The sequence below is a fragment of the Sturnira hondurensis genome, unplaced genomic scaffold (genome assembly GCF_014824575.4).
Source record: "Sturnira hondurensis isolate 20B ecotype Veracruz unplaced genomic scaffold, ASM1482457v3 Scaffold0001509, whole genome shotgun sequence".
Lineage (NCBI taxonomy): Eukaryota > Metazoa > Chordata > Mammalia > Chiroptera > Phyllostomidae > Sturnira > Sturnira hondurensis.
Genome location: NW_028074140.1, coordinates 3096987 through 3113103, shown reverse-complemented (window position 1 = coordinate 3113103; position 16117 = coordinate 3096987).

Sequence of the window (16117 nt, the reverse complement as noted above, 5' to 3'; positions counted from 1 at the left end):
GCTGAAGTTGTGTTGAAAAGAGAAAAACACAATAAATAGAACAGCAGATTAGATTACCGCCTATCAGCAAAGTGTATGATAGCACAGGCTGCCAGCTGTGGAAATGCTGTTAACAAATGGCATGCCATCCCAACCTATCACATGCGTTCCTGGCCAAGGCTCCTGTCAGGGTGCAGCTGGGCCTCTCTGGCAAAGTGGTTGATATTCTCTCTTGATTCATTAACAATTGCCCCACTTTTGTTGACAGCAAGGACCAAAGAACTCTAACATTTTTCATAGCTGATAAAATTAAATTGCTGACTTTAGACTTTGGGATTTTCCCCCCCAATAAGCCCTTGCCCAGATTTAAGATAGTATCCATCTTCAGCGTGACTGTTCACAAGCTCTAGTGACACCTGCAAGTCACACACTTCAGCCTCAGTGTGTCGTGGTGCAAGAGGTTCTACTTGGCATGGAGTGCATCGAAGCCCCATGCGAGTGGAGAAAAATCTAAGCAAATGTTACAAGCAAACAACAACAAAAATGATGATAATGTTTACAAAACTAACAATGATTAAGCCAAGCACTTTACTAAGCACTTCATTATACATTATCCCACTCAGTCTTCACAGCAGTCTCATAAAAGGTACAATTACTTTCTCTACTTCACAAAAGGAGGAAGCAGGAGAGGAGGAGACACAGACACCTGAAGTGCGTACCTGCTGCTATTTTGTAGGAGACAGGAAAGCAAAGTGGGAGGGAAAAAAGAAAAGGAGCAGAACAGCAAGTAGTAGATTGACCACTTGTGTTTTACCACTTGTTTTAACACACTTTACCAGTATAGAGTTCAAATTGATTGTAAGGGAAAAAAGCAGTCCTTTTCTTGAAGAAATCCTGGGAAGTGGTTTGCTATGCTTAATAATCAGCACTTCTTATTACTTCTCGTAAACATCTGCAAGAGTAGAACACTCCCTCATCACTGCAATGCTTATCTTAACTTAATCTGAAAGACATTGACAAGCCAGTTCCCACAGAAACCGTGCTTATCCTTCTGCACAGGACCTGAGGGACTCCAAGCTTTAAGATATTTAAAGTGTACAATGTGATGATTTGCATACAAATTCATTGTGACAGGATTCCCCCCATCAAATTAATTACCATATTCATCAACACATATATTGACCTTTTTGTTTGTGTAGAACATTTAAGTTTCACTGTCTTAACAAATTTCAATTACACCATTAGCTGTCATCAACTATAATTACTATGTTATACATTAGATCTTCAGACTTTATTTTATAACTACGAGTTTGTAAGTTTGTACCCTTCTACCAACCACTCCCTGTTTCCTCCACCCACCAGCCACCAGCTCCTGGCAAACAATTTTCTATTCTGTTTCTGTGAATTGGTTTTATTTTAGATCCTACATTGTGTGCACAAACAATGGAGAACTACTCAGCAATAAAACAGTAATGAATGATTGGTGTTATGAACATGGATGAGTCTCAAAATAAATAGGCTGCATGAAAAGAAAAGCCAAACAAACAGAAAAAAGTACATTGGCACAACTGCATGTATATAAAATTTTTGGAAATAATGCATACTGACAGAAGCAGATCAGGTGTTGCCTGTGAATGAGGAAAGACCTGCAAAGGACACAAAAAAAATTTGAAAGTGAAGAGTATGTCCATTATCTTAATTGCAGTGGTGGTTTCCCAGGTATATTTATGTACCAAAATACCATGTTACATACTATAATGCAAGTAGTTTATTGAATGTCTATTATTTTTCAATAGAGCTGTTTTTAAAAATAATAAGCAAAAACTGCCTAAAGTATTTCCTGTGCTGTGCTCTTTCCATTTTCCTTTGGATTTGGAGGATGCACGACAAAAGATATGACCCTGTTCTAATGGACTGGCACCTAGGGACTCACCAAGAGATATTGGCAGAAACACTGAAACACACACAGTACCTCAGTATCACGCTCCACCCCGCAGGGCTGCAGGGCGAGACTAATGGTGTAGAGCAATGGTACTACTGATGCTCAACCAAACTTTGGTTGGATCGTTTCAAGAGGTGCTTGCTGGGATCATCTGGGTAATTTGATCTGCACCCTCCCTCCTTCAGACTATGGAATTGTAGATGCATTGATTTTCATCATCTTCTCTGTTCCCAATTCATCCCAAACCCAGAAAATCTTAGGCATCTCAAATAAGTGTTAAGTTCCTTCATGAGATATATGGAAAGTCAAAATGTATAAGACTCATAAAAAAATACTCTTCTAATATTACTGCGCTATGTAGCTCCCTTGATTGCCACTGAATCTATTAAAAGAAGATCAGACCTAGATCTCACACCCATTTGTGTTGTGTTTTCAGAATGGCATATGCTGTGTCACTGGGCCACTTAAAAAAAAAACAGAGCCAGAGGAACGAGCACAGTGGTTTGCTGAGTCAGGGGCCGTTACATGGCAAGTGTTGTGAGCTCTGTCTGCAAGCACTACAGGGGTACGGAGGGGGTGAGCTTGGAGGCATTTTACAGTCACCAGTGACCTGCTTGTCTAAGGTCTGTTCGTTACTGCTGGGTTTTCTCCTCTGCAATACAGCCTAATGATTCTGGGAGTCATCGCTTAGAGCACAGAGGACAGGAGCTTCACAAGAATGTTGAAACGAGAAGTCTTCTGAAGATGCAGAAAAAAGGATGGTAGCCCTCCCACCTCCCCTCCGCAGAGGAAAGCAAAGGGTACTTCCTTGTGATTAAGAGTCTACGTAATTAGCATTTTTAAGTAGTAGATTCAAGGATAATGTGGCAGATTTTATTCAGCCTAGGACATCTCCAGGGAAATTCAGCTTTCCTTTATTACGTTTACTGCATGTACACATTTTCCCTTAGAAATAAAATGTAACCTTTGTACAACTGCTTTTGAAGGCATTTCCTCTTTACTCTAATAATGGTTTTCATGACACATCTGTAGCAAATTAAAATGTTCCTTTAAAAAATACACAGTTATCAAGAAACTGATATAAAATATGGATATATATGAGATGAAAAAAATCTGTTACTAACCATCCATTTTCTGAGTACCAAGGAGTGTTCACACACCCTTTGCTACTGGTTTACCTTTCAAGTGATTGCCATTATCAAAATCATTCCATAATACATACAGGGTAGGGATGAAGGTATGAAATCTCAAAAAGACAATTACTCATTTTTAATAATTTAAATATTTCATTGCTTATGTTATTACCATTGTCCAATTTTTTGCCCTTTGCCCCCTCGACCCAACCCACCTACCACTCCCACAGTCAACCCCACACCTTGTTCACGTCCATGGGTCACATGTAAAAGAGGACTCTCCAGAAGGTATCTAGCCATGTAATACGAAAAACAGAGTCATTTATTGAAGAAGATACAAGATACAAGAAAGGTTGTACATAAGACAATGATACCCTAGTCCCCTTCAAAGTAGGCACCTTGGGACCTCACACAGTTCTCCCAGTTGCCATCAACTGCCCCATTGTATTTTCCTAAATCTCATCCATGGTCTGAAATCTGTTCCTTTTCAAAGGTGATTTTAGTTTTGGGAAAAGCCAGAAGTTGCAGGGCATCAAATCTGGGACGTAGGGGGGCTGAGTCGCCTGGATGATTTGATGTTTCACCAGAAAATTATGCATGAGATGTGATGCGTGAGCAGGTATGTTGTCGTGATGAAGTTGCCAACCACTGGTAGCCTAAAGCTGTGGCCCTCTGAATGATCCAAATAGTTTCTGCAGAAACTAATTGGCTATTGTAAATAGCACTGATATGAACATAGGGGTGCATATATAGTTTTGAATTGGTGTTTCGGGATTCTTAGAATATATTTCCAGAAGGGGAATCACTGGGTCAAAATGCAGTTTCATTTTTAGTTTTTGGAGAAAAGTTCATACTTCTTGCCACAGTGGCTGCACCAGTCTGCATTCCCATCAACAGCGCACTAGGGTTCTCTGTCTCCACATCCTTGCCAGCCCTTGTTGTTTGGTGATTTATTGATGATGGCCATTCTGACAGGTATGAGGTGATAACTCACTGTGGTTTTAATTTGCATCTCTCTTATGGCTAGTGATGTTGAGCATTATTTCATATATCTGTGGGCCCTCTGTATGTCCTCCTTGGAGAAGTGTATATTCAGGTCCTTTGCCCATTTTTTTAATTAGATTGTTGTCTTCCTAGTGTTGAGTTCTGTGAGTTCTTTTTATATTTTGGACACTAAACCCTTCTTTGATGTATCATTGGAAAATATGTTCTCCCATACAGTGGGTTCCCTTTATATTTTGATGGTGGTTTCTTTAGCTATGCAGAAATTTTTTAATTTGATATAGTCCCATTTGTTTATTTTTTCCTTTGTTTCCCTTGCCATATGAGATATATCAGATATATATTGCTACACAAGATATATGAAATTTTGCTGCCTATGTTTTCCTCTAGAATTGTCATGGCATCATGACTTATACTTAAATCTTTTACCCATTTGAGCTTATTCGAATGCATAATGTAAGTTGGTGGTTTAATTTCATTTTTTATTTTGTATGTACCAGTCCAGTTCTCCCAACACCATTTATTGAAGACACTGTCTTTATTGTGTGCTCTTACTGACTTTGTCAAATATTAATTGACCTTAAAATGTGGGTTTATTTCTGGGTTCTCTATTCTATTTCAATGATCTATATGTTTGTTCTTATGTCAGTACCAGACTACTTTGATTACAGTGGCCTCTTATAGTATAGTTTGATACCAGGTATTGTGATCCCTCCAGCTTTGTTCTTCTTTCTCAAGATTGCTGAGGACATCCTGGGTCTTTCTTGGTTCCATATAAATTCTACAAATATTTGTTCTGGATCTGTGAAGTATACCATTGGTATTTTAATAGGAATTGCATTGAATCTATAGATTGCTTTTGGTAATACAGACATTTTAATGGTGCTAATTTTTCCAATCTATGAACACATTATATGTTTCCATTTATTTGTATCTCCTCAACTTTTTTTTTCAGTGTCCTATAGTTATCCAAGTACAGGTGTTTTACCTCCTTGGTTAAATTTATTCCCAGGTACTTTATTTTTTGTTGTTGTAATAGTAAATAAGATTGTTTTCTTAGCTTCTCTTATTGATAGTTCATTATTGTTCTACTCTTGTAGATGTTGACAAGAAGTAATAAGAAGTGCTGGTATAAAATGGCCATGGATTTTTGAATGTTGATTTGTATTCCACTGCTTTGCTGAATATATTTATTAGGTAGAGTACTTTTTTGGTGGAGCCTTTAGGGTTCACTATGTACACTATCATTGTGTTTGTGAATACTAATAGTTTTACTTCTTCCATTCCAATTTAAATGCCTTTTATTTCTTCTTGTCTGATTGCTGTGTCTGGGACTTCTAGTACTATGTTGAATAAGAGGGCTGAAAGCAGACACCCCATCTTGTTCCCAATCTTAATGGAAACACTTACAGTTTTTGCCCATTGAGTATGATATTGGCAGTAGGTTTTTGTATATAGTCTTTGTTATACTGAAGTATGCCACCTCTATCCCCACTCTACTGAGTGTTTTTATTGCAAGCGAGTGCTGGATTTTCTCATAGGCTTTTTTTTGCATCTATTGATATGATCTGTGATTTTTGTCTTTTATTTTGTTTATGTGATGTATCACATTTATTGATTTGCTAATATTGTTACCAACAATATTAGCAAAATCCCTAGGTTTTGCTAAACATCCTAGGGAAAACATCCTAGGGAAAACCCCACTTGACCATGGCATATGACCTTTTTAATGTATTGCTGGAGCCAGGTTGCTAATATTTGGTTGAGGATTTTAGCGTCCCTGTTCATCAGGGATATTGGCCTATAGTTTTATTTTTTTGTTGTGTCTTTACCTAGTATCGGAAGTAGAGTAATGCTGGCCTTGTAAAAAAAGTTAGGAAGTCTTCCGTCTTGAATTGTTTGGAATAGTTGGAGGAGGACAGGTGTTAGTTCTTCTTTGATTAATTGGTAAAATTTGCTTGTGAAGCCATCTAGTCCAAGAATTTTGTTTGCTGGGAGTTTTTTGCTTATACCTTCAATTTCATTAGTTGTTATGGGTCTATTTAAGTTTTCTGCTTCTTCCTGATTCAGTGTAGAAGATCGCATGTGTCTAGATTTATCTATCTCACTCAGGTTATCCACTGTGTTGGCATACAGTCTATTTAGAGACACCATCCTTTCCCACGTGGCCAGTCTGATTATGAGGAGCCTACTTGTTACCTCCCTCACTGTTCTGTTCCTAGAAATCAAATAAATTTGAGAATTTGATTTTATTCTTTTATTCTGTCCAGTGTTCTACTGTGGCTCTGAAAACAACCCTAGAATACTCAGATTTTCAACAGGAGTATATGTATACAGAAGACCTCAGTCTGGAAAAAATGCTACCACACTGTATTTAACAAAATACAAAACCCCTTTCAAAAGTTCTGGAACTCCCAAGACATTATCCTTTTGGTTGAACTTTCTTATCCACTTATAGAAATTTAACCTTTTATTCTCATTCCATAATATGTTCATTTATGTCAACACCCACTGCGCGTTTTTCCATTCAATGATGACTATGGTTCTCTATTGTTTGGCTCTTCTTCAAACTGGATTATTGAAGGAGTTTCACAGTTAATGACTTTAACTTTCTGAAATAAAACTTGCTCACTCACCTAAAGGAAAAACAAATCATATGTGCATGCACATGCACATATGTTACCGAACAAGGATCCGGGGTGGGGGCAATACCTGGCCCACCCAGGGATGCCAAAAACTGCTTCAGAAAACAGAGGCCCCTCCCAAGGACGGTATACTAATATCTATAGGGCTCTTCTGTCCGCCGCCAATTGGAAAGACATCTCTCAATGCCAGAGGTTTGTGAAAAGGAAACAAAATGTTTATTTAATGCTAGTCAGGCCTAATGCCTTCATTAAAATATTAAAGTCTTTAAGGGTATACACCCACACACACACACACACACAGCACTCCCTTCTCCCACTGTCCCAACTCCAGGTACCGTAAATCAGGAAAAGCGCACACGTCCACTTTTCAGGTCACTGGCACGTGAGCTGTGTCGCCTGTCCAGGCAAGATCTCCAATTAATCCAAAGTCATGAGGCACCTTTCACTGGCAAGAGTTCTTTGTACCAAGTTCCAGTCAAAGTCTCCCCTGCTTTCCAGGCCACTCGGCCAAAGGAACACCCCAAAGCTGCGTGGGCCTCTTCTACCAAAACTGCAGGGGTCCACACTCCACCCCAAGCACATCTTTCTTCTTCACCTGGCCGCAGGGATCTCCATTCTGGCAAAGCTGCGTGGTCTTCCCTTTCACCTGGCCAAGAGGAGGTCTGCACTCTGTTGAAACCGCTTGGCTCTCCCCCTCACCTGGCCAAGAGGGGGTCCTCACTCTGCTAAAGCCACATGCCTCTCCCACAGTCACTATCTCAGAGAAGCAGCCCCCAATTCCATCCTGGGTAGCTGCCACTCACTTCTCCCTGGCCCAAAACTTGGCCACAGCTATTTAACATATCTATGAAACCAGTTAAAGGTTCTAGATATGTTAAATGACCATTCCAGAGGTTAGCTGCAAAACTGTTGCTATGCAAAACAGCTCTCAATGGCCCTGCTCCATTCGTCCCTTCCCCCAACTGACACCTGGGGGGTGGGGGGTGAGGACATCTTAATATTTCCTCCAATATTCCTGTACACTTTGAGTTCTGGACACCATTCCAAATCTTTTCTGGGCTCCCCTTTGGCTGCACCCTGTATCACATACACTTAAAAATCCCCAAATTTAAGACCCATGTTCTGATGTTACTATGAAGAAGAAAAATGTCACAGATTACTAATTTAAAAGCCAAACCCACCACCAGCATACAGGACTAACACCACTAATATTATGGCAGCTATTGCCCTGGCACTCCTCTAATCCTCTCATATATTAACTCTTTTAATCCTCAAAAGGTGGGTTCTGTTATTTTCCCTACATAATGGATGATGAGAAACAGAGGTGAAATAACTTGCGTAGAATCATATCTAGTCAATAAAGACGAGATCCAAACTTAAGGGGTCTAGCTTCAGAATACTAGGGTTTTTTGTTGTTTCTATAATTTTCTTCCTTTGTTACCCACTAGTACAAATAAAATCCAGAACTAACAATTGTTGTAGACCACTCTGCCTGGTTCTAGGAACTGTATCTCTACCCCTTGTGGCTAAGGACGAGGGACGACCTTTGGAATGCGGGCGCAAGAGACAAAGCTTGTCTCTGGTAGCAAATTCTGCCTCAGTTTTCTCACCCTGCCCCCAAAGCTTGGTTGGAAGTCAATGATGGGTAAGACCTCTCACGGCGGGGGGCCAACCTAAGCCAGACTCAATCACTTGGGAGGCCTTCATGGAAGGACTCAGGAGGCTGTGACAAAGAGCAATGGACTCTCACCCCGCCCCCTCTTTGATATAGCCCCAGTCCCCAAGTTCTCTGGGAGAAGCGCTTCCTGGCTCTAATCCCCTTAAGCCTGAATACCTGTTGGGGAAGGGTGCAGCTCCTTGCCTTGCTAGAGCGTGTCCTGGGGAAAAATCTGGCATCAAAAAGACTTCCTGATAAACCTGTGAAGTCTGCTCTGCTAAGAGTATTTTCATTCATATGTTAAGGGTTCGAGCAGGAAACCCTAAAACTCTGTTCCTGACAGACTGACTCATACTAAGATTTCTTTGAAATGTTATTTACTGTTTGATCTTTGCCACCCTGTATTCCTGTGTATTAGAACCCAATAAAAGGCCCTGGAGGACGGGGCTCAAGGCCTTTTCCCCCTGAGAAACTGGCCACTGCTCACAGCCTTTTCCTCTGGGAAAATGGCCACTTCTCCTCCCTAAGCAGATCACATCATGTTTCAGTCACATTTACTCTCATCTGTGGCACTCGGGGGGACTTGCGAAGAAAGTCACCCCCATAAACAATGTCAACCAATTTTAATAACTAACAGTTGTGATGAAGTGGCCTGTAGTATTTCAAATTATCCACGTCTAGCTTAAGTTTTAATTACCAGCAGTACCCACCGGAATGGAACAGGGAATTAAGATCACCTCCTGTAAAAAGTATTAAAGTATTAAAGACAGGAAGAAACAAAGCTTTGTCTCATTTATGTCTCTGTTCACTCAGATTTCATTTTATTCTTCAGAAAATTTACATGTTTACCGAACCCAGATATAAAAGGTGATAATAGAAAAACTGTGCTGTGAATTACCTGAACACTTGTTATTAAAACTGAATTACTTGTTATTTCTGAGAAAATGTTACTTTGGGGAGAAAATTAATGAGCTTGCTCATTTCAGTCCATCTGTGTTTCAGTCCACCTTAGAAGGTAATGCACAAGTTGAGCGTTTATTTGCTCTGGATAAGTTGAACTCTTTCAGAGTACATATTGCCAATAAAATTCACACTGAGATCTTGATGTTCTGAGCAAAATCCAAATAAATCCTTTTTGCTTCAGAAAAGAAACTTTCTGTCAGACTTGAGAACACACCTGGGTGAGAACATATGTGGTGATGCTATCTTTAGCTATATTTCCTGGACACATTTGTTTCTTAGAAAAACTATAGCTTCTAAATATTCCATATGTAATGTTTGTGTTGCCTATACTGTTTTGCTTAATTGAAAGTCTTCCAGTCTGAAAACATTTATTTCCAATAAGGAAGTTCATGTCTTAGTATGCCCACCATTAATTCAATAAAAATTCTGAGTACTCACTATAAGCAAGGTATTACATTCGACGCTAAAATAATAAATATCAAGATTAAATAGCAATAAATCAAATACAACCTCTGCTGATGAGCTCCAAAACTATATAATTCAGAATAAGGGCAAAATTTATACTAAGTATTACAGCTGAAAGAAATTTTTTTAAATTTAATTATTATAGATACAGAAACTAGTTCAACTAGAAAGAGGAAGAAAGAAACTTGACATAATAGTGTGCTATCTGCCTGACTTGGGGTTAGTCTCTGCACTGGAGTTATTTATTGCTACCAACAAACCTCTGAACTATGTCCTGTTATCTCCATTCTACAGTTAGGTTACCTGAGTTGCCCTCGTTGATGGTAAGTTGATGGCCAATTCAAGTAGGAGGTCAGTTTCTTGGTGCAGGCCATGTAGTTTTTAAACTGCCACTACATTCTGAAGAAATCTTTGGAACCGGTAAACGAGATAATACACACCAATGCTTTATTGTGATACCTGACGAGACTAAATAGTCCACAAACAAAGAGTTGGTTACAGGGGCGGCAGCTACAGGTCAAGCAAGCGTCTGAACCCCCCACTGCAGAAAAAGCCACCACCAGGAAGAGAGCCAACCTCTTCGTACCACAACTCTGCTTTCCTTTCCACACAGAATGATAATGGTCAGAACTTCCCCTTGTGTATTGTACGTGGAATTGCTTGTAACATTGCACCTGAACCCTCAGTAGCTGCACTTAGCCACTGCACCTTGCCTTTTCTTTATGTGTCTCTTTCTTCACTTACATGTTATTTGCCCAAGTCATTCTGAGTCCTTCCTTCTTTCTGCTCATCTCCTCCCAATCAACCTGATAACTTCTGTCAGTGGCAACTGTGGTGTTCTTCCAGAGCTCACACAATGACAAACTGAGTGTCACAAGTACCTGGAGCTGGACAAGGTGGGACTCTTCGGGGACTCCCCTCCATCTACATTATTTTAAAATTCAGTCCCTGGACACAGCTGGATTGCTATCAGCAATTTAAGTAAGTTTTATCAGCACTGGGTCTACCTCAAGGTTATTCATTCAATATCCTACAGAATTTACTGTAGATGAAGGAAATATGGTACAAAGAAGTAAAATAATTTAGTTTATTTTTATGAAGTCTCCCTCATATCTTGGTTGATGCAAAATAAAAACAATTTTCATACCAGAGTCTAGCTGTTGTACATATAAAATATTTCCTACAGAATGACCCCTCTTCCCCAGGATGGTAGGACACGAAACATTACACCTATATAATAATTGCTGATTTAAAGAAAGAAACTGTATCCTGCTTTAGCATCCACATTGTCTTGAGTTCAGTAGTCCAACCAGATAATGTTATCTATTCAAAATGTAGGCAAGACTTCCGGTGACCACTAACTTTTACCTCCTTATATAGGCAGGGGACTTAGATCTTGAAGTCAATATATAAAGCAGTGTGCAGACCATGGCAATCCCCTGATAGTCATTCATTAATTGAATAAAGTAATTTGTGCCCACTTCATATGGCTCAGATTTATTTACACAGATTGAACCATAGAGTGTCATTTGATGTTCAAGCCTCATTCAGAGGAGGGGCACATAATTCAAGAATGCTGAATCAGAAGAGCCGTCCCAGGGGACTAATTCTCAAGAACCAGGATAACATGTATCTGCTGTGTTGATTTCCATTTAAGCAGAATGAGAGGTTACCTTACCAGATGCTCTAAGCACTAGTAATGAACATGCATTGCCCCCTGTGAGTATTATAATAAATTCAGAAAAGGTCCAGTCCTGACATCCAAAGGGCAACAGCGTTACATCACTGACAATATACTATTAGCAGTCATTTTCACTTATTACTGTTCTTTAGGCTTATTAGTAGAGTGGCTTATGTTTTGCTTTATTGCATCTTCATGGCATTTTCCAACTGGAGCCCAAGAGCTGCATTTTTGTGTAAGTGCTGATCATTTTTTACATGAAGTAGAATCATTGCTTCTCACTGACTCCACGCATAAAAGGACTCAACGTTACTCTAGAGTTTTGTCTTCACAGTCAATAACTGGACAATGTAGCAATATCCTCAGAGTCTTATGGAACAGAATTAAATCTTCATTCTCTTTTTCAAAGAGCTTCACCTCAAAGGGCTACCCAAACATACTTTGTGGTCCCCAAGTCAATCACATGTTCCAACCCTACCCAGAGAACATCTGGACATTTTTTTTCAATATTCTCTTATCTAAATCTCCCATATCTACTTCTAAATGTTACCCAAGATGTCTCTTTAATTTAAAAAAGGAATAAAATTTTCCTAAATCATTACAAGTGCCTGAGCACAATATCAGGCAAACAATTCATAAAAAACATTTTTTTAAATTAAGGCTGAAATGTTACAAGTCAACTGATAGCTAGCCAAAGACAAATAACTTTCTGATTTGTTTATTTTTAATATATTTTATTGATTATACCATTACAGTTGTTCTATTCCCCCCTCTTCATTCCCCTCCACCCTGCACACCCCCTCCCCCACTATTCCCCCACCTTTAGTTTATGACCACATGTCTCAAGTTCTCTAGATTCTATATTTCCTCTACTATTCTTGCCCTCCCCCCTATCTATTTTCTACCTACCGTCTACGCTACTTATTTTCTGTATCTTCTCCCCCCTTCTCCTCCTCCCACTCCCCTGTTGCTAACCCTCCATATGTTCTTCATTTCTATGGTTCCACTCCTGATCTAGCTGTCCTCTTGGTTTGCTTTTGTTTTAGGTGTGGTTGTTGATAACTGTGAGTTTGCTGTCCTTTCACTGTTCATATTTTTCATCTTCTTTTTCTTAGATAAGTCCCTTTAACATTTCACATAATAAGGTCTTGGTGATGATGAACTCCTTGAATTTGATCTTATCTGAGAAGCATTTTCTTTGTCCTTCCATTCTAAATGAAAGCTTTGCTGGATAAAAAAATCTTGGATTTTTGGATAAAAAAGTCTTTGGATTTCATGACTTGGAATACTTCTTTCCAGCCCCTTCTTGCCTATAAGGTCTCTTTTGAGAAATCTGCTGACAGTCTGATGGGTACTCCTTTGTAGGTGACTGTCCCCTTATCTCTTGCTGCTTCTAGGATTCTCTCCTTCATTTTAATCTTGGCTAATGTAATGATGATGTGCCTTGGTGTGTTCCTTCTTGGGTCCAACTTCTTTGGGACTCTCTGAGCTTCCTGGATTTCCTGGAAGTCTATTTCCTTTGCCAGACTGGGAAAGTTCTCCTTCATTATTTGTTCAAATAAGTTTTCCACTTGTGGCTGTTTCTTTTCCCCTTCTGGTACCCCTATAATTCGGATGTTGAAATGTTTAAAATGTCCTGGAGGTTCCTAAGCCTCTCCTCATTTTTTTGAATTCTTGTTACTTCACATTTTTCTGTTTGGTCATTTTTTTCTTCCTTCTGGTCCATTCCATTGATTTGAGTCCCAGTTTCCTTTCCACCACTATTGATTTCCTGTGCATTTCCCTTCATTTCAATTAGTTTAGCCTTCATATGTTCCTCTAATTTGTGACTAAAATCAACCAGTTCTGTGAGCATCCTGATAACCAGTTCTGTGAGCATACTGATCACCAGTATTTTGAAGTGTGCATCTGAGAGGTTGGCTATTTCTTGGTTACTTAGAGTTATTGGCTCTGGGGCTTTGAGTTCTTGAGTCATATTTGGTCTGTTCGTGCCTGTTACACATGAGGAGTGGGGCCCTAGGTGTTCACCAGGGCAGGGCAACCCAGTTGCTGGGTTGTGATGCTGTATGTGGGGGTGGGGTCAAAGAAGAGCAATGGCGGTCCCCCCTGCTGCTTCCCACCACCAGGGCCCTCGGTCTGCCTCACTGCACGCAAATGTGTGACTGAGGTCAGCCTGCCACCCTGCACCCTCACTGGGTCTGCTGCTGGGGCCTGCACAGTCCATCTCACTGCTCACTCCTTTGCTGGTTTATCTGCACGTGAATGTGTGACCACGGTCAACCTGCTGCCTTGTGCCCTCACTGGGTCAGCCTGACGCTACCCCATGCCCAGGATCTGTCCACGGCTGCCTGCACACCTGGGGTTAGGGATCCTTCCTGCCAGACCCTGCTCCACTGCTGGCTCTGCCCCTCTTACCAGTCTGGTTGAATGGCTCATTGTTGTTGGACTTCTGTATACTTCAATTTTCTGTTCTTTGGCTGTGTCTTTGTTTACTAAACCTTTGTTGTATTCAAACTTGGTTGTGGGAGAAGGCACAGTGTTTCCACCTATGCCTCCATCTTGGCGGAAGTCCCTCTGACTTGTTTATTGCAAAGAACAATGAAGAGGAGAGACAATAGAAGGAAGGAAGAGAAAGAAAAAAAAGAGGGAGAAAAAATGTTTTCGTAGAAATTGGAGGTGAGCAAAGGGAAATGGTGTTCACACCTGGGATGGGGAAGGTGCTACTAATGGGGAAGAGACACACAGACCCCTGGGAGAGCTTTACCCTGAGGTAGACTGAATTCAAGCACTCCAATAGAGAAATTCTCCATTATTCTCCATTATTGGTTCTCATCAGCTTCAGAACCCATCAAACCCAGTACTTGTTGCATTTTGATGAGAAAAACAATGTTTCGGCACTCAGTGCTTGTTTGGGACTTGTAGCACTTGCTAGAACTCACATGAGTCACATCGCTGTGCCACAAGAGAAAATGCTTTATCGTGTGGTACTCGGTTCCAGCACTCAACACGAGTCCTGGAACAAATTCACAACAAATACAGAGATACCACTGTAGTTGTCTACTCCACTGAATCAGAATGATATGACAGACATTTGTCACTTCTCAGAGGGCTGGTTTACAGTTGGAGAATTCTCCACATGGTAGGTCCTGGTGGGAGAATGCTAGACAGGCGCTGCAGCCTTTGAATCAGAGGCCCTGTGCGAAGACGCAGGACCTGTGAGGAGTTCCCACGGGGGCTGGGGAGGAGAGGACAAGAGCAGCTCCTTCGGAAACAGCGGCAGCGGGGTAAACTGCCGGTCCGGCTCACAGGCAGCGGCATCGGTTTTCCTCAGCAGTTTCCTTACCTGGCCTGGCCTGTTTTAAAACACTTCCCCAAACTGGTATTAAGCCCTCCTGTTGATTCTGTGACTTACCCAATATTCTTTTTTTAAATCCTCACCTAGGAAAATGTTTACTGATTTGAGAGAGAGAGAGAAAGAAACATCTATTGGTTGCCTCCCATACACGTCCCTACTGGGAACAGAACCCACAACATTCTGGTGTATGCTATGATGCTCCAATCAACTGAGTCATCTTGCCAGAACTACCCGATATTATTTCATTAAATTCCTTTTCTGCCTAAATCAGCCAGACTGATAGTGTATAATTTCATATGAACGGGTTATCCAAAGTATAAATAATGTTCAATGCTGCATCCTTGGTATTACAATGCATTGCCTTAAAGTAACTAAATTACAGTATATGATATAAATGACATTATATATGAAACATGTTTATATGTGAAATTCTCTACTCTAGTGTAACATATTTTGGTCAAATTCCTATAATCTTACAACCAGATAGAAGGGTTAAGGAGACCACCAAGAGTCAACCATATCTATTAGAGCAGCGTGAGGACTACAGTGATTTTCAGGTCAATGCCCTTTCCACCACACTGTGCTGGTGGTACCTTGATTGTATAAAGTGCTGTTGCTACAGATTGCTGCGTTCTCTGTTTGTTTTGGTTTAAAAAAGAGCAACCTAGGATTGTCATTAGCTTATCTGAGTCATGTGTATTTGGTTATCTGATAACTTTTTAGTATTGAGATGAACAGACCATGGTAAGGAATGCAGGAAAAGTGGAGTTCACTAAGAGAAAGAGTCCAGAGGCCAGTGAGTGAGGATATGTTGAGTGACTTTCTGCTAGAACATTCCCTGGGGAAAACATACTTACTAAAGCCACATCTTTTTGAGTAGTGCTGCTTAGCTGGTTTTGCAGCTGTGGACCCCAGAATTTTAAGGGGACCTGGGTGACAGAGAGATATCTGTGATAGTCAAAATAGTTCTCCAACCCTGAAGTCTGTAAAGAGATCAAACGGGTTTGTTGAGAAGAACTGCACTCAGCAGCATAGGATGAGAACCATCCACATACACAGTTACCTTGCGTATGACCATACATAGCAAACAAGGCCTTTCTCATCACATTCCAGGGTCAACTTTGGTCCCTCACATTCTGCAGTGGATTATGGTTCAGACTCTGGTTTGGATCAGTTTGAAGTCTCTTTGTTCACATGTTGCCCCAGTGTCGCTGAGGCCCATCTATATGCGAACGCCTTCGTGCCCCACGCTGCCTTGGATTCATGTTGCCCCCATGTAAAATAGCCATATATAT